The 18,108-nt window shown below is 46.1% G+C and overlaps 1 protein-coding gene across 9 annotated transcripts in view; it reads right to left on the bottom strand.

Annotated features, from left to right (window-relative positions):
* B3GNTL1 (UDP-GlcNAc:betaGal beta-1,3-N-acetylglucosaminyltransferase like 1) overlaps window positions 1-18,108 on the bottom strand; it is a 117,951-nt gene that overhangs the window by 81,650 nt on the left and 18,193 nt on the right. Inside the window, exon 1 of one of the 9 annotated variants that reach the window (XM_025859693.2) lies at window positions 10,719-10,921. The exons of the other annotated variants lie outside the window; for them this stretch is intronic. The gene's annotated coding sequence lies outside the window, so the exon portion shown is untranslated. Of the gene's footprint in view, window positions 1-10,718; window positions 10,922-18,108 lie in introns of those variants that run through there. 9 annotated transcript variants of the gene reach the window in all.

Genomic DNA, 18,108 nt, shown 5'->3' with positions numbered 1-18,108 from the left:
TGTAGCCAAAGGAAACAAGGCTTGAAAAGGCTACGTCTTACCCCCAAGATCTCACAGCAATTACATACCAGCGTTAAAATTTGAATATGGGACTAATTGAGAAACCAACCTATGCTAACAGCAAAGCTGCCCAGAAATTCCCAGCTCTCAAGAACATTCCAGTGTAAGTTTCCACCACCTCCTGAAGTAGAATCACTCCCGGGCGTCTAATGTCAACCCCTGGGGTCCACAGAGTGTCCTGGAGGCAGCTGACACGCTCACTGACAGTAGCTGAGAAATTCAAGGAGGAACGCAACGAGCAAACACTGAAGCCAAAACCCAAACAGCACGACAGGTACACACTATCTGAGTGCACAGTGGCCCATGGGTCACAGAGAAGCCCCTTGTTCTCCGAGACCATCATGAGAGAAGAAAAACTGGCCAAAAAGATGGGAAGATGAAAAGGTCTTTATTACACATGAAAACCACACGGTATTTTAATAAGAAGCCCAAATGTGTGTCTGTCGGGGGTCGTGGTCCGCACCAACTTTCATGCTGGCGCTCGTCCTGGAAAGGGGGCAGCTTTGGTCCAGGTCCACAGGGCTCACAGCTGGTGCCAAACATCAGGAGCTGGTTTTAACAAAAGTCAGCTGGTATTTGAAATGCAAAGGAGAGGAGCCCAAGGGCTGGACATATAGTCCTGACCCCACGGAGCCCAGGAGGGAGGGCTCAGAAGCCTCCATACTTGTTTGCCTGAGAGCATGCAAGAGCCCCAGACCGGCTGGAATTCCACAGTGATACCCAGTTCAGAAACAATGATCTTGGGAGCCTAGAGCAAAGGATTTTGACGTTTTATAAAGATTACATTAATTCGGAATGAAATGCTGTTTCCTTTCTGACCACAAAAATAATGGGTAGGAAAAAACTCATCTAGTCAAAGAATTTTGTAGTTAAAAGAAACCTGGAGCTTCAAGTTAAGTAGCTTCTGAGTTTCTCTAGTGTTTCCCTTTTCTCTATTTCTATTTCTGAGTGAGAATTCTGAATGAGAATGGTCTGGGAAGAGCATGGCTGTGGGCTCCTGGGGACCACCACCATCAGGCAAAAGCTAGAGGCGGACAGAAGCCTGGGACATGCAGAGTATGGGATGGGCTGCCTGCAGATGAAAGTTACCCTCAGCCACAAGAAGATCTCCCTCTATGGCAGAATGAAAAGTCGATTTTGTTTCTTTTTTTGTCAAGTGTCCTTATGCTTGGCTTTCAGACACGTAGACTGGAAGACAGGCAAAAGTTACGTGGTCAGGTCTCCACACTCAGGACCCACATTCCAGGTTGAAAGCCTGCTTCCAAAGCACAGGGTCAAGGGACTTACATATGGTAGCTTCCTGTGTGTCTCTGCTCAAACTCCGAGTTACGGAAAAGTTTCCTGCTCACGGTTTGCTACATAGCTTCAGCATGCCAGGTCGTGACCCGAGTTCAGGTGCCTCCAAATTCCACCTGGCAGAAGTGACACACTAAACTCCTGCTCTGTTCAGCTAAGAGATGTATCAAATATTTTAAAAGTCTGCAACAGTAACGGAGAGTTAGGAGAAGCACTGGCAGGCACTGGGCTCAGATCCACGTGAAGGTATGAACCCAGAAAACACAAGCCACTTTTGCCCTGAAGGCCTCGCTGATCCTGGTTCTGAGAGGAGGGAAGTCAGAGACCAGGCTGCTCACAACTGGGGAGGGGGGCGGGTGCTGCTCAGGCCGAAGCCCTGACCTTCCCAGGGTGAGAGGGGTCTGAGGTGCACTGCCCTGGTGGTCCCAGGATGGCGGCTCTCCCAGGCACCCGGAAAAAGCAGGGAGAACCTCGGAGGAAGTGGACTCTTGTCTGAGGCCTCAAACTGCACAGGGAGTGTTCGGACACAGGAGCCGGTGCACAAGGGTAACTAGGCACGTGAGTAAAACATACGAAACAACACACTAGTAAGACTCCCAGAAAGCAACCATTAAGAAAATAATTCAAAAGAGTTAAAAATGAATAATCATAAGTAAGACCACAGAAAATATCTATTCAGTAAAAAAGGCTGAGGCAGCAGGGGAAGAATGGAGGAATGAATGAATGAATGAATGAATGCGTGAGATGGAAAATAAACAGGGAATGGCAGGCATGCACACTGTCAAGTAAAGAACAACAAATGTGATTAAACTCATTCTTTAACCAGAAGTAAAGACTGTCAGACTGCATTTTAAAAAACAAACACAGAAACAAAACAAGATCCACCCATATGCCATTTGCAAGAGACAGACTTCAGGCTCAAAGACAGAACGAGGGAACATGGGAGGATGGGAGACCCTCACGGGAGACAGAGAGGGCGGCAGCATGTGGACGGAAGTCCAACCCATCAGAAAGGGGACAGCTGTGAGCACAGCTGCACACCACAGCACCGGAGGAAGAAGCAGAAATGCACAGACCCGAAGGGAGAAATGGGTAAGAGCTGGGACTCGACGCTTACCATGCACACCGGACAGGACCGCGGCACGGGCGCCCGCAGAGAAGGGGGGCCACGCCATCGACCAGCGTTCAGCCCATGGCAGGGGCCACAGTGTTCAAAGTACTGAGATCACAGAATGTATGTTCTCTGACCACAACAAAATTAAGTCAGAAATCAAAAACAGGAGGACACTGTGGAAATCTACCCCCAACACGTGGAGGTGAACAAGGCACTTCCAGACAGACAGCGAGCAGAAGAAGAAACCATGATGTTTTCTGAGCTGAATGGAGGGGAAAGCGTGACACAGCGACACAGCTAAGGCCATGCCTGTGCCAACAAAGACAGGTTTTTTAGGAAACAGCAACGAAAAAGAGCAAACTAAACGAAAAGTAAACAGAAGAAAATAGTAAAGATTTGAGCAGATATAGAAATAGAGAAAAGGAAAACACTAGAGAAAATCAGCTGAGACAATGGTTGGTTCTTTGAAAACAACAAGAAATTTAACAACCCTTTAGCTATGCTAGAGACCAGCAAACTTTTTCTATAAAGGCCCAGATACTAGATATTTTAGTCTTTGCAGCCATATGTGGTTCCTGCCAATATTCTTCTTTTGTTTGTTTGTTTGTTTTGTTTTTACAACACTTAAAAAAAAAAAAGACCATTTTTAGCTTAGAGACCATAAAAAACAGGCTGCCAGCGGTTTTGGCCCGTGAGCTGTCCTCTGTTGACTCCTGAGCTGGACAGAGAAAGAGAAAAGACACAAGGAAGTAGATTCCAGGACGAACAGGAAGACAGCAGGGCCGGCCTCACAGAAGAGAAGAGAACCGCGGGAGAGCTCGGACCAACCACAGGCCAGGAAGACGCTTCAGATGAAACGCACGACTCCGAGAAAGATGTGGGTGTCTGAAATTCACTAAAGAAGAAATACAAAATCCAAATAGATCTATAAAAATACACACACACACACACACACTGAATTAGGAATTAAAAATCTCTCCCCACAAGGAAGTCCAAGTTCAGACAGCATGAAGAGTGAATTCTACCAGACATTTAAAGAAGAAAAGGGGGCGCCTGTCTGGCTTAGTCAGTGGCACATGTGACTCTTGATCTCAGGGTTGTGAGTCTGAGACCCACGTTGGGTGTAGAGATTATTTAGAAATAAAATCTTAAAAAAGAAAAGAAGAAGAAATGGTACGTTGCCTTCACAAAGTCTCCAGAAATAGCGGCAGTAGGGATACATCCCACTTCCCTCTAAGTGGCTGACATTAACCGGTACCAACGCTAGATAAGGAGGCCATCAGAAAGCTACAGAGCAATACTGGGCATGAACATAGACAAAAGGGCTGTTTGACCAAATACTGGCAAGCCAACCAGCAACATACACAAAGGACTGTTCCATGGTCTAGTGGGATTTCCCCAGGAGTGAAGGGTGCTTCACCATCTGAAAGCCAATTAATGTCATACGTGAAAAGGAGAGAAAAAAGAAAATTGCTATATGACAATCTCAATAAATGCAGAAAAAGGATTTCACAAAATCTAATGGTCATTTAGGATAAAAATTCTCAATAGGAATAGAAAGGAACTTCCCCATCTTGATAAAGGCACCTACGAAACCCTCCAGCAGTTAACATCTCAAAGGTGCCCTCGTACTCACAGCACTGTACGGAGCCTCAGGTCAGTGGAACCAGACAAGAAAGGGGGACAAAAGGCATCCAGATTGGAAAGGAAGACATGACACTGCCTTGATTTGCAGACGGCATGATTTTGTATTTAGAAAATCCTAAAGGATCTACAAAAAAATACTAAGCTATTTAATAAACAAGTTCAGCAAGGTCACAGAATACAAGATCAAAACACAAAAATAAATTGTATTTCTGTTGATAGTTTCCTTCACTGTGCAGAAACTTTTTATTTTGATGAAGTCCCAATAGTTTATTTTTGTTTTTGTTTCCTGTGTCTCAGGAACACATCTAGAAAAATATTGCTACGGCTGACATCAAAGATATCCCTGTGTTCTCCTCCAGGATTTTTATAGTCTCACATTTAGGTCTTTCATCCACAAAACTAAAAGCCAACCTACTAGGAGCAGGAAGATGGCGGGAGGGTAGAGGACCCTAGGCATGCCTCACACCATGAACACAATTAGACAACTATCAAATTGTCCCAAATACCCCAGAAATGGATCTGAAGACTGACACAACTAAAAAGAGAGAAGAGGCCACATGGAAGAAGCTTCACTATGAAAAAAAAAAAGGCAACCTATGGAATGGGAGAAGATACTTGCAAACAACATATTCCATAAAGGGCTAGAATGTAAAATATATAAAGAACTTATAAAACTCAACACTCCCAAAATGAATAATCCAATTAAAAATGGGCGCCTGGGTGGCTCAGATGGTTAAGCGTCTGCCTTTGGCTCAGGTCATGATCCCAGGGTCCTGGGATCGAGTCCTGCATCGGGCTCCCTGCTCAGCGGGGAGCCTGCTTCTCCCTCTGCCTCTCTCTGTCTCTCATGAATAAATAAATAAAAAGTTTAAAAAAAATGGGCAAAAGACACGCATAGAAATTCTTCTAAAGAAAAATACAGATGCACAACAGACACATGAAAAAGTGCTCAACAACACTTGGCATCAGGGAAATCCAAATCAAAACCTCCATGGGATATCACCTCACACCAGTCAGAATGGCTAAAATTAACAAGTCAGGAAACGACAGATGCTGGCGGGGATGCGGAGAAAGGGGAACCCTCCTACACTGTTGGTGGGAATGCAAGCTGGTGCAACCCCTCTGGAAAACAGTATGGAGGTTCCTCAAACAGTTGAAAACAGAGCTACCCATGACCCAGCAATTGCACTACTGGGTATTTACCCCAAAGATACAAATGTAGGGATCCGAAGGGGTACATGCACCCCAATGTGTATAGCAGCAATGTCCACAATTGCCAAACTGTGGAAAGAGCCAAGATGTCCATCGACAGATGAATGGATAAAGAAGAGGTGGTTTATATACAATGGAATATTATGCAGCCATCAAAAGGAATGAGGTCTTGCCATTTGCAATGATGTGGCTAGAACTAGAGAGTATTATGCTAAGTGAAATAAGTCAATCAGAGAAAGACAATTATCATATGATCTCACTGATATGAGGAATTTAAGAAACAAAACAAACGAACAAAGGGAAAAAGAGAGAAACAAACAGAAACACACTCTGAACCACAGAACACACTGAGGGTCACTAGAGGACAGGTGGGGGGGTGGGTGAAACAGGCGATAGGGATTAAGGAGTGCACTTGTGATGAAATAAAATACAATGATAAAAAAATAAATACAAATTACAGTTAAAAAGTTCAGTTGTATTTCTATATACTAGCATCAAAGAATCTGAAAATAAAGTTAAGAAAATAACACATTCACAGTCACGTCAAAGAATAAAACGCATATACATTTAACAAAAGAAGTGCTAGACTTGTACAGTGGAAATTAGGAAACATCGTTGAAAGAAGTGAAAGATCTAAATGAACAGAGAGACATCCCACATTCATGGATCAGAAGACTAGATATTACAAAACAATTCTCCCCAAATTGACCTATGGATTCACTACAATCCAAATCCAAATCTCAAACTTGTGTTTTTACAGAAACTGGCAAGCTGCCCCTGAAATTCCCACGGAGATATAAAGAACCAGAACGGCAGTGTTGACAAAAGAAGAAACACGGTGGAGAGCTTACACTTTCTGATTCAAAGTTCACGGCCACAGAGCTACGGCCTGGGCAGGAGATGCGTGCGCAGACCCACAGGCAGACTGCAAGCCGAGAACCTGCAAAGAAGGGGCTGGGACCTGGGGACTGGAAGGGAAAAATGAACACAGACCCCCACCACATACAAAATGAATCCAAAGTAGATCATGGACCTAAATGTGAGAGCTAAAACCGTAAACTCTTAGAAGAATCTTGGTGACCCTGAGTGAAGCAAAGAATCCTCAGAGAAAACTTTGACAAATGGGGCTTCATCAAAATTTAAATTTTTTGTGCAGATTTAACAAGAAAGTAAACGGAGCACCCCAGACTGGGAGAAAATGGGTGCAGAGGAATTAATAAAACTGATAAACCCCTGGCCAGACTCATCAAAAAGAAAAAAGACCCAAATAAATAAAATCATGAATGAAAAAGGAGCGATCACAAACAACACTGCAGAAATACAATTATAAGAGATTATTATGAGCAACTATATGCCAACAAACTGGGCAATCTGGAAGAAATGGATGCATTTCCAAAAACGTGCATGGAGCTAGAGTGTATTATGCTAAAGCGAAATGAGTCAGAGAAAGACAAATACCATATGATTTCACTCGTATGTGGAATTTAAGAAACAAAACAGATGAATGAACATACAGGAGGGAAAAAAGAAAGAGGGAAACAAATCATGAGAGACTCTTAACTATAAAGACAAACTGAGGGTCGATGGAAGGAGGTGAGTGGGGGATGGAAGAGATGGGGGACGGGTATTAAGTGGAAGAGATGGGGGACGGGTATTAAGGAGGGCACATGCTATGATGAGCACTGGGTGTTGTATGTAAGTGATAAACCACTGAATTCTACTCCTGAAACCACTACTGAACTGTAGGTCAACTAACTAGAATTTGAATAAAAAAGACCTGAGGGCGCCTGGGTGGCTCAGTCGGTTGGGCGACCGCCTTCGGCTCAGGTCACGATCCTGGAGTCCGGGGATCGAGACCCGCATCGCTTCTCCCTCTGACCCTCTTCCCTCTCGTGCTCTCTATCTCTCATTCTCTCTCTCTCAAATAAAAATCTTTAAAATATAAAAATAAAAATAAATTAAAAAGACCTGAGCTGAGATCAAGAGTTGGACACTTAGCTGAATGAGCCACCCAGGTGCCCCAACGCAAAAAGATTTTTTAAAAAATAGCCAGAAATATTGAAGTAGATGAACAAGAGGACTTACAGAATCAAACTACACTGTGTTCTGTAAAGCTGCAGTGTGGCAAACGAAGGACAGACCAACAGCCCAAATGGACAGGACACAGAGGCCAGAAACAGGTCCTACACACATCAACACCGGCTTAAAGACAGCTCAGAAAGCTATGAGCAAGGGCCTTTCTTTCATCAACAATGCTACACCCCCTGGAAATCCCCATGAGAAGGGGTCATTTGGGACCTCTACGTCACATGCAGATAGAAGTAATTTCTAGATTGACTATAGATCTGAACGTGAAAAGTAACAATAAAGCTTCCAGAGAATGATGTAGAAAAACATCATCATGAGAGTGAGCTAAACAAAAATTTCACAACTGGGGAAAAAAGCACTAACAATAAGGAAAAGATTGATAAACTGGACGACAGTCAATTAGAAACTTCTACTCACTCAAAACTATTAAAGAATAAAAAAAGAACATGTGACACTTGATCTCGGGGTCGTGAGTTTGAGCCCCACATTGGATGTAGAGATTACTAGATAAATAAGAAATAATAAACAAACAAACAAACTTAAAAAAAAAAAGGAATAAAAATGAAAGCCACACGGCAGGAGGAGCTCTTTGTGATTCATACATGCAACGAAGGACTTATATACAACACATCTTATTAACTTATTGAAGAAAAAGAGGCAACATCATAAAAAAATGGGTAAGAGACGTGAGCAGGCAGTACACGAAGAAATATCCACCTGCAACCTCATCAGACATCAGGGAAATGAATTTGAAACCACACACAGTCACCACCATGTCATCCCACCAGATGACTCAAGTGAAGAAGACCAGACACAGGAAGGGCCAGGAGACAGGCCAGCTAGCACGCCTTCACACTGCTGGACAGGCGCCTGCTGCAGGTGAGCACAGCACCGCGGGCGCTCCAGTCCCTCCTCCCGTACGTGACAAGCAGACCCACAGTCGCATGTGTGCTGAAAGAAATGTACAAGCACTTCCTGGCAGCATTGCTCAAAGACCCAAATGTTGAACCAGCAGAAGGGTGGAGCTGGGCACCTCCGTATTCTGGACTATCACACAGCAATAAAAGTTGTGAAATGCTGCTATGCAAAAATCAGCACTAATCTCCAAAACGTAACATTGGGCAAGATAAGCCAGACACAAAAGAATATGTGAGGATTTACATAGAGGTCAAAATAAGATAAAACTAACTTTGGGTGTTTGCATTCCAGTCATGCTGTAGACAAGAGAATGGAGTTTCTGAGGAGGTAGAGGAGGGCCCGTGAGGAGCTGGCAGTGCTCTGGTCCTGCACCTATGGACGACTACACAGGACAGCTCAGTTTCCCATAACTCCGTGAACTGTACACTTATGACCTGCACCCTTATCTGTGTATATGTTAAACTTAAATAAAAATGAGCAAAAACAATTCCAAGTAGAGTTTAGATCAAAATATAAAAGGTAAAAAAGAAATAAAGGATCTGGAACTAAGAGAATAACTTCAGAGCCTAAAAGTAGGAAAAAATGTCTCAAGAAGAAGGCACAATGAGACTGACTGTAAAGGAAAAGATTACTAAATGGACCTGTCCTAAAATTAAGAATTCTATTTATCAACTGGTAGCTTTCAGATAGTGAAAAGGCAAGCAAGCCACAGAGTGAGAGAAGCGGACACAAAAGGCTATATATGATGCCTCTTATAAAAAGTTCAAAACCAGGCAGAACTGTCACATCAACAAACAGGACAATATTTAACTTTGGGAAGGATAAGAAACGTAATCGAGAAGGAGCAAGAAAGGGTTTCTGGGGTGATCCACATATCCGCTTTATGAGGATCCGCTGAGGTGTACATTTACGTCCAGTGCCCTTCTCTAGGCGTGTTCTTCTTAACAGTCTAAGTGATGACACAAACACAACTGTGAGCGTGACAAGGGTTTGGCAGAACCACTTCTATGTGACTCTGCCCTGGAGGCTTGGCCCACATGGCGAGCCAAGACCAGGGGATATGAGCTCTCGGTCAGAAACACGTAAAAGTCTATTCATCACTTCACAGTGAACTGTTAAAACAAACAAGAGCCCTACTATACCTAACCTACTATAACTAATAAGGTAATTTAGCAGATTTACAGCAATAAAACTGGTATTAACTTTTAATATCAGTTTTTGATAGCACCAAAACCCAGAAAATACTTAGTGATGTATTTTGTTAAATTTATGCAATACCTGTATAATGAAAACTATAAAACATTTCTGAGAGAAATCCAAGAAGCCTAAATAAATGAAGAGATGTACCATGTTTATGGATTAGAACACTCAGTGTTGGTAAGACCTCCAGATGGGTCTATAGATTCAATGCAATTCCAATAAAAACTCAAGCAGACTTGACAGCTGAATCTAAATGTCTACAGAAATTCTAAAGACCTAAAAAAAAAAAAAAGCAATTTTGAAAAGGAAGAACACAGCTAGAGGACTTAACCATACCTGATTTTTTTCAATACAACTACCCTGTAGCTTCATTCTTGCTGCTGCCATGGGAACAAAGGCAGCATGGAAGTGGCTCACGGACAGAGACGAAGCGTCTGCACTGTGTCTGGCCCCCCGACCTTCAACAGAGGTGCCAACTGGCTCGGATGCTAGAGCCGGGTACACAGAGGAAGACTGTCACCCACAATCCCCCCTGCACACCACACTCGATGAACCCGAACAGCTGAGACACCTACGTGTAAAAGACAAAACCATAAAACCTCTAGGAAAAAACAGGGAGAAAGTCTTGGGGTAGACAAAGACTTCTTAGGTTCTTAGGACAAAAAAAAGCACAAATCTTGACAGGAAAAACTGGTAAGATAGACTTAATCCTAATTCATAACTTCTGTTCATTAAGACACGTCTGAGAAATGAAAACAATGGCAAGCCACAGACTGGGAGAAAGGACCTGTATCTTAGTAAAAAAGTCGAAAGACTTGAAGTACTCTTCACACAGGAAGATACACACATGACCAGTGAACACCCAAATGAAGAAGACTCGGCATCTTTAGTCACCGGGGAGATGCAATCCAAAACCACAGGAGACAGTCCCATAGGCATGCCCTGAGGCTCAAATCTCAAAGACGGACAACTCCAAGTGTTGGGAGAAACTCAACAAGCTCTTGTAAATCGCCGGGAATGTAAAGGGGTTCATCCCTTTTGGAAAATCGTTCTGAAGCCTCTTACAAAGGCAAACGTGCATGTTTAGATCACCCATCAGTTCTGTCCAAGATTTATTTACCAGGAGCAATGACTGCACATCCACGGTTAGACCTGCACAAACTTCCGCGGTGTCTGTACTCACGGCAGCTGAACACCGGAGACCACGCGGCGTCCACCGCCGGGCACCTACAGGAGGCGTCCCCTGAAGAGCCGGTTCAGCAGCAGCGAAGGCCGACGTACTGATGTCAGCAACAACACGGGTAAATCTCAAAAACAGTATGCGGAGTAGAAAGGGCCAATGGTAAGATCACATACTGTATGATTCCATTTATATGAAGTTCTGGAACAGGAAAAAACCCTAACAAAGGGAAGGAGGGTGTGAGGACACGCTAACCTGGACTGAAGTGGCCCTTCTGCGGGCGTGTGCGTTTGTCAGACCCACTGAATGTGCACGCTCAATGGGTGTCTTTTATTAAGTGGTTGATTTTTAAATCTGTCTCCAATAAAGCATGCCTAGTATTTAGGAAGAAAGTTTAATCTGAGTTCACTCCTTGATGCTTTTTAAAAATACTGTCAAGTTCTGGGTTTAGGGCACCAGTGTTCAGGACACAGCAGCTCCCCCCCCCCTCCGCCGAATGCACTGCCGTTTCTGCCGTTCTAGTTCCCAGTCCCCATCCGTATGCACACACAACTTTTCTATAGCCATGATTCTAGCAGAAGCACACAAAAGTAATTTGGGATCAAGCATGTGGATTCACTAAACACATACACATTCAAGCTGCGCAGTTTCCTCTGCTGACAAAACGGGAGACTGTATGGCCAACGCCCCTCCCCTGGCTCACAGCTCCTCTGAGAAAGGAAATCCCTGTAACTGGGAGAGAAGACAAGCATTCCTCGGATCAGCAAGAGATTCAGCAGGAAGGAGGAGGAGCACAGGGGATCTGGGCTGCAGGGGCAGGATGGGGGGCTGCCCGGGGCTCATGCAGCCCAGAGCAGACACCCCTCCCATCTACCTCCTGCCCTCCTGTTCCCCAGAGCAGGTCAGCGTGTGCGCCCCTGCCAGCTGGGGCATAGTGGCCCCTCTCGTCCACCAGGCCCCAGCGTGAGGGTAGGAAATAGCAGGGGCCCGTGGCAGAGGGATGAGCAGAAGTCACTGCCACCGGGGAAGGGGCAGGAGGTGCACCACCTTCTCCTGAAGCTTGTCGGAGCAGAGTCTGCCTGCGGGTCTGCAGTCTGTCCGTCTGCAGTGGCCCAAGTCCACGTTGCAGCAAGCTGTCTCCCTGGCCAGCAGGTTTCGGGACCAGCACTCGGAGGGAGCAGCTGAACAAACACCCAGCTCATCCCCCGTTCCTAGGAACTAAAATGAAAACACTCTACACAAACAGAAAATATTTCAAAAGCTCACTGCTGTCTGGGGCATTAGTCTCTCTAAAGAAATGAAGGTTAGTGGCACTCGGCAAGAGCCGGAGCCTGCCAAGAACTAATGCCCACAGCCAACAAAAACAGCCAAGGGCGGCTCCCGTGAAGCAGTGTGAGCAGCCACGTGCGGAGACTGCCGGGGCTTTCTCTGTTCCAGAAAACCCTTTCATGAGTGTTGAGAAAGAACCTGTCTCCCTTCCAAGAACAAGAGCAGGAGCCATGCGCGAAGGACTGATGCACCGTTCTCTCCCTCATTAATTAAGGGCATCACCTGCTTCTTGGTGGGGCTACTTGGCCCTTTCTGGGAACGGTCACCACGAAGATCACGTGGCCCTCCTCCTGACCCAGCCAACGCCCTCCCGGTCTCGCTCTAACAGAGCCCATAACTTATCTCTCAGGAAAGAGGAGGAGAGGTTGTGGTGTGTCCGGAGAAGCAGGCGCGGGGGGAGGGGGGGGCCACCTGACTGCCCCCCAGCACTGCTCCCACGCGGGTCCCAGCAAACACCCCCAAGTACGGGGTAGCACACAGGCATCAACACACACTCACAAGAGTTGATAAAGTCTGGGGCGCCTGGGTGGCTCAGCTGTTAAGCGTCTGAAATAAGATCATTCATTTGTAATACATTAACACAACGGGAATGGTAATCCTGGAACAGTGAAGCACAGGGTCCTAGGAAAGCTCTTGAGATCACATCCTGGCCACGTCTGCCTTTGGCTCAGGTCATGGTCCCAGGGTCCTGGGATCGAGCCCCACGTCGGGCTCCCTGCTCCGCGGGAAGCCTGCTTCTCCCTCTCCCACTCCCCCTGCTTGTGTTCCCTCTCTCGCTGTGTCTCTCTGTCAAATAAATAAATAAAATCTTAAAAAAAAAGAGTTGATAAAGACTGTATAACAATTTTTAAACAAACTTTGAGTTTTCTGTCACTTGTTTATTTTAATGGAGGGGGATGTCTATTTACCATGATACATTGTTGAAGACAGAACAAAAAGCATGACTTTTTAAAACATGGCAAAAGTACTTCTGATTTGCCAACCGCTGAAGCTCACCCCAATTATGAACAGAATCACACAAAAACCCGTGTAGTTCCCTGCACACTAGTATCGATGAGACCAGAGCAATGACCCAGAGGCAGCGAGGCACCGAGGCACCAGCCCGTAGGCCCAGCACCACCCCCTCCTGCGCCTCTCCTCTCCCCAGGGCTTCCTTCTAAGCTGAGCGGCTCCCCCCACCCGCCTTGCCTGTGCAGCCAAAATTTCTAGCTGACACTCTATTGGAAAAGCAGGCATCTGCAGGCCCCGTGGATAGCTGGCTCGACTTGCTGCAGACCTGAACCCGTGACATTGCTCAACTGTGTCCTAAAGTTGCAGCAGATACCAACACTCTTTTCTGAATGACCCCACATGGAACTCACAAGTCAGACATAAAAATCCGTGGGCATGGGATGCAGAGAGGAGAAAAGCAAACCTCCTTACCTGCTGGCAACAGGTGTGTTTAACCAGTTACTGGCCATAGGTCATTCCACATAGAGCGAAACACCACCACGCAGCGGCCTGGGCTCAAGCGCTTTGCCTCTTGAGTACCTGGGAGGTACTCAGTCCCCTTCCTTCTGCCTCAACCTTCCACCCTCCCCAAACGCACAGTTTGGCCTGCCCTCCCAGGGTGCAGAGAGCCACAGACAAACAAAATTAACCATTAATGCATCTCAGAGGACCTGGGAAGCAGAGAGAATCAGACACCCCTGGAGCTGCTGGGGATGCAAACAAAACAGGGGGACTCCCAGAGGTACCCCAGTACGTGGGAGGAAAGGCTTCCGGGAGCTGAAAGCCTAAGCTCTAACTCCTAAAAGCAATTGTGAGCATGAAGTGCATGTTCACAATCCCCAACTGGAAGGTCAGACTGTAACATGCAAAATTACAAAGAAATAGAAATCACGGAGAAATGAGCAGACTGTAAGACCTAACATTCACACACAAGAGACCCAAGAGGAAAAAACAAGATAGAAAAAAAAATTACGAGCTAATATTGAAAAATTCATCTTATTTGAGAAAAAACCTTGAAGCTATGCTTTGAAAGAGCTCACCAAATTCCAGGAATGATTCTTAACAATCAGAAAAATTCCAAATTCCAAAATCATGGGAAAAAATCGTGTAACTCTTCAGTAACATGTTTTAAAAAACCAATAAATCCCAACTGACACAGAAAGAACATCTGACAAAACCCAGCACATATTCACGAGGAAAGCTGTCAGCCAGCCAGGACAGAGCGGACCCCGCGGGACCTGGAAGGGCAAGGGTGCTGCCCTCACCCAGCACAAGTTCTATTCGGTGCTGGGAGGCAGAAGCAGGGTGAAGGGCACAGAGGTCGGAGAGGAAGAAATAAAACCACCCTCTTTGCAGAAGACGTGACTGTCTGTCTAGGAAGTCCTCAGGAATCTACCCCAAAACCTAGAGCTAACAGGGAGTTCTGCAGGATCAATACATAAAAATACCGTATTTCTTTACCGTAATGATGAACAAGTGAACGTAGAAATTAAGACCGCAATGTCCGTTTACAACTGCTTGAAAGAAAAGGGCATGTCAGCATAAACTTAACAGCATGTGTACGTGATTGTGGTACCCCGAAAATTACAAGATGCTGATGAAAGATGCCAAAGGACAGCTAAGTGTGTACGTGGAAGCCGCGCTCAAGCTTTGCAACACACGTTTCTTAAGCGCTGCCATGACATCCTCTTTTAAGCAGGAGATTCCTGAATTGTGAAGGCCCAGGCCACAGCACACCGTCCATGGCAGGCGTGTGCAAACTGGCGAGTGCCGTGCACAGGGCATCCCACGAGCAGGCCAAGGGGTGAGGCCCCTCGTGTGCTGGCGGCACTCAGAGGTGAGGGCATCGCTGAGAAGCTGCAGGGGACGTGGGCCTGGCTTGCGTGTGTGAAAGTGCGTGAGGGTCTGGAGGGGTGGGGGGGGCCGACGTCACCGTGGAGACGTTGGCTTTTGCTCTCCGGTCTGTTTTGTTGACTGCTGCACCCCTTGTCCCCACCAGCACCAGGCACACCAATGAATGAACTCCAGGAGGAGCCGCAGCCTGGGAGCTGCTCCTAACGATAAACACTCTAAGTTTTAAAATGCGGCAATCTGCCTGCGTCCCAGAGGCCAACAAGTCAAAATGCAACCCAGCAAAGAGGCCTCAGAAGCCTTCTTCATGCAAAAATATTTTATTTTGATGTATCGTCGGTACCCTGCCTTCGCTGCAGACCGCAACCATCTTCTCCTGACCCCACGGACCCTGATGTGCCCACCAGGGAAGGCCGGCCGAAAAAGAGGCAATCCACAGGAGAGCTCGTAAGGGCTTGCTGCAGCTCCACTGTCCAGATGCCACCTGCACTGGGTGACCAGAGACAGCACTGGCAGGAATGGGGCAAATCAAAATCACATGCAACAAGATATCCCACACAAAGATGCATGCCTAACACAGTCGTGAAGAAATCAGACAACTTGAGTTTTTAAAGAGGGCAGTCTACAAGTGCCCTGGAACCCTCCAAAACGTCAAGATGAGGAAAGTCAGGCTTTGGAATGTTCCAGACAGAGGAGATGGAGAACATGAGACAAGCAACTCCAGCACGTGGTCCTGACCAGGCCTCAGGTGACACATGAACAAGCTGGGTGTGCGGGGTCCGTCCTGTATGTGCTCCTGCTCTGCTGGGAGGAGCTGTCCTTCTTGGCAGGAAGCAAAGGCTCAAGGTGACAGATGGAATGCTGACTGCGAAGCCGAGTTCTCTGTACTTTTCTTTAAGTTTGAAAAAGAAAAATGGGCAAAAAGGTGAGCTTGGTGCTCGCCACAATTTACAACCGGGAAGCACAGATGGAAACACTGTGAGGCACCGGCAAAAATTAAGAGGCTGATGGTGCTAAGTGTTGGGAGGCTATGGACTCCATGGCCCAGGCTCCGAGGGCTGTTGCCACATGAGAGCAGTGCAGTGTCCCTTAGTCAGATGGCCGCGCACCCCTGGGGCAAGCATTCCACCCAACAGGAGCTCTGGCTTCCGTGACACCGTGCAGTGCAGCAGTGTCACTCACGAGAGCAAAAGCTGGAAGCAGCCGGGTGCCTGGCGGGGGATGCGTGAGCACGCGTGGTCTGTCTGTCCGTGCCCTGCTGTGTGGCGGGCCACATGCACACCACAGACCACAGAGCAGCAGGATGGAACATGCACCGGCACGCTGACTGACTTTCAGCAGGGGCATCAGGCAACTCAGCAAAGACAGTGTCGTCAACAAAGGGCGCTGTGACCAATTAGCCTTGGGTCCTGCTTCATACAGACATTAATACGAGATGGATAATGAGCTAAATATAAAATAAAAACCATAAACTACTAGAAGAAAATATAAGAGAACAGCTTCTCCTTTGGGGCAAGTGGAGACTTCTCAGAAAAACAAATTAACTACAAAAGAAAAAAATACACTGGAGTTCAGCAAAATTTAGAATTTCTGTTCATCAAAAGACATTAAATATGAAGGCAAGTCACAGATGGGAGGAAGTATTCACAGTGTCTGACAACGGACTTGCATCCAAAATATAGAACTTGCATAACTCGTCTTCTAATAACAAGGCGAACAGCCCAACTAAAAAAAACAGGCAAAAGATTTGAACAGACATTTCACAAAAGAAATGAATGGCCATTAAACCCGTGAATGGTGCACAACATCACCAGGCACCACAGAAATGCAAATCAAAGCTGCAACAAGACACACTCTGCACCTGTTGAATAGTTAAGACTGAGACCAACAGTGTCCGGGTCAGCAAGAAGGTGGAGCAGCCCCCCCGCCCCGGACACAAGAGCACTGTCTGTGGTTGGCAGGTTCTTTTCAGGCGAAGCATACCTTTACCCTGTGACCAGTCAACTCCACCCCTGGGTATTTTCCCAAGAGAAATGGAAATACACATCCACAAAAGGACTTACATAAGAATGTTTGTGGTGCTTTCACTAAAATAACCCAGACAGGAAACTGCCCAAATGTCAATAAACAGTACAGTGTAAAACGAATCGTGGCATATTCACACAACAGATAATAAAAAAAAGATTAAGCCATCGACACACAAAATATCACAGAGAACCACAGAGTAAAAGGCTGCACACAAGAGGGCATCCTGTAAGATTTCACCTGCAGATCTGAGACCCGTGAGTGCTGTCTAGCAGAAGCACAGTGGACGTTCTGAGTGACGGAAATGCTCTGTATCTTGACTGGGGTGTTAGGTATATGGGTGTACACAGCTGTCAAAACTCACCAAATTGTTCACTTTGTATATAATTTTCACACTGAAATCTTGCATTTCACTATATATAAATTTTACCTCCGTTTTTAAAAACTGAATGATCGGGCGCCTGGGTGGCTCAGTCAGTTAAGTGACTGCCTTCGGCTCAGGTCATGATCCTGGAGTCCGGGGATCGAGTCCCGCATCGGGCTCCCTGCTCAGCGGGGAGTCTGCTTCTCCCTCTGACCCTCCCCACCATGTGCTCTCTCTCTCATTCTCTCTCTCAAATAAATAAAATCTTTAAACAAAATAAAAAAAAAAACAAAAAAACTGAATGATCTACAAAGATGTAACAACAATACTGATGGACCTTAACAACGCAAGTTTTAAAATATTACATAGCCTGATACTCTTTGCATAAAGATAAAAACACTGAAATTTTTAATTGACTTTTTCAGCTCTGTACAAACAGCAGAGTTCAGCAGGGGTTACGACGTGGCATGTGGCAGGTGTGCCGGGGGAGGCGGTCAGAGGGCCAGGCCGGCTCTAGTCCTACACGGCAGGTTCATGGGCACGTACACCAGTGCCTTTGCCGAGACACGGGTACAACACACCAAACTGACCCTGCTCGAAAACAGGAGCGAGTGTCCTGAACCGAGGCTCATGATGGACTCAGTTCTCTGCCCCGAGATCCCGAGGTCTATGTTTAAAGATGAAAAAATCAGGTTGGAAGCTACGAAGGTGATAATACCTGAGTCACTATATTCAGGACTTAGGGACACCCATGTGGTCCCCAGAAGAGAAGGAATCATCCTAAACCTTACGCGAGAAAGTAAAAAGAAAGGTTGAGAGGTAATGAGTGAGCAC

Source organism: Callorhinus ursinus, unplaced genomic scaffold, assembly GCF_003265705.2.
Source record: "Callorhinus ursinus isolate GAN/ISIS: 27379988/994484 unplaced genomic scaffold, GSC_fseal_2.0 scaffold68, whole genome shotgun sequence".
Taxonomy (NCBI): Eukaryota; Metazoa; Chordata; class Mammalia; order Carnivora; family Otariidae; genus Callorhinus; species Callorhinus ursinus.
This window is presented reverse-complemented; position numbering and strand designations above follow the sequence as displayed.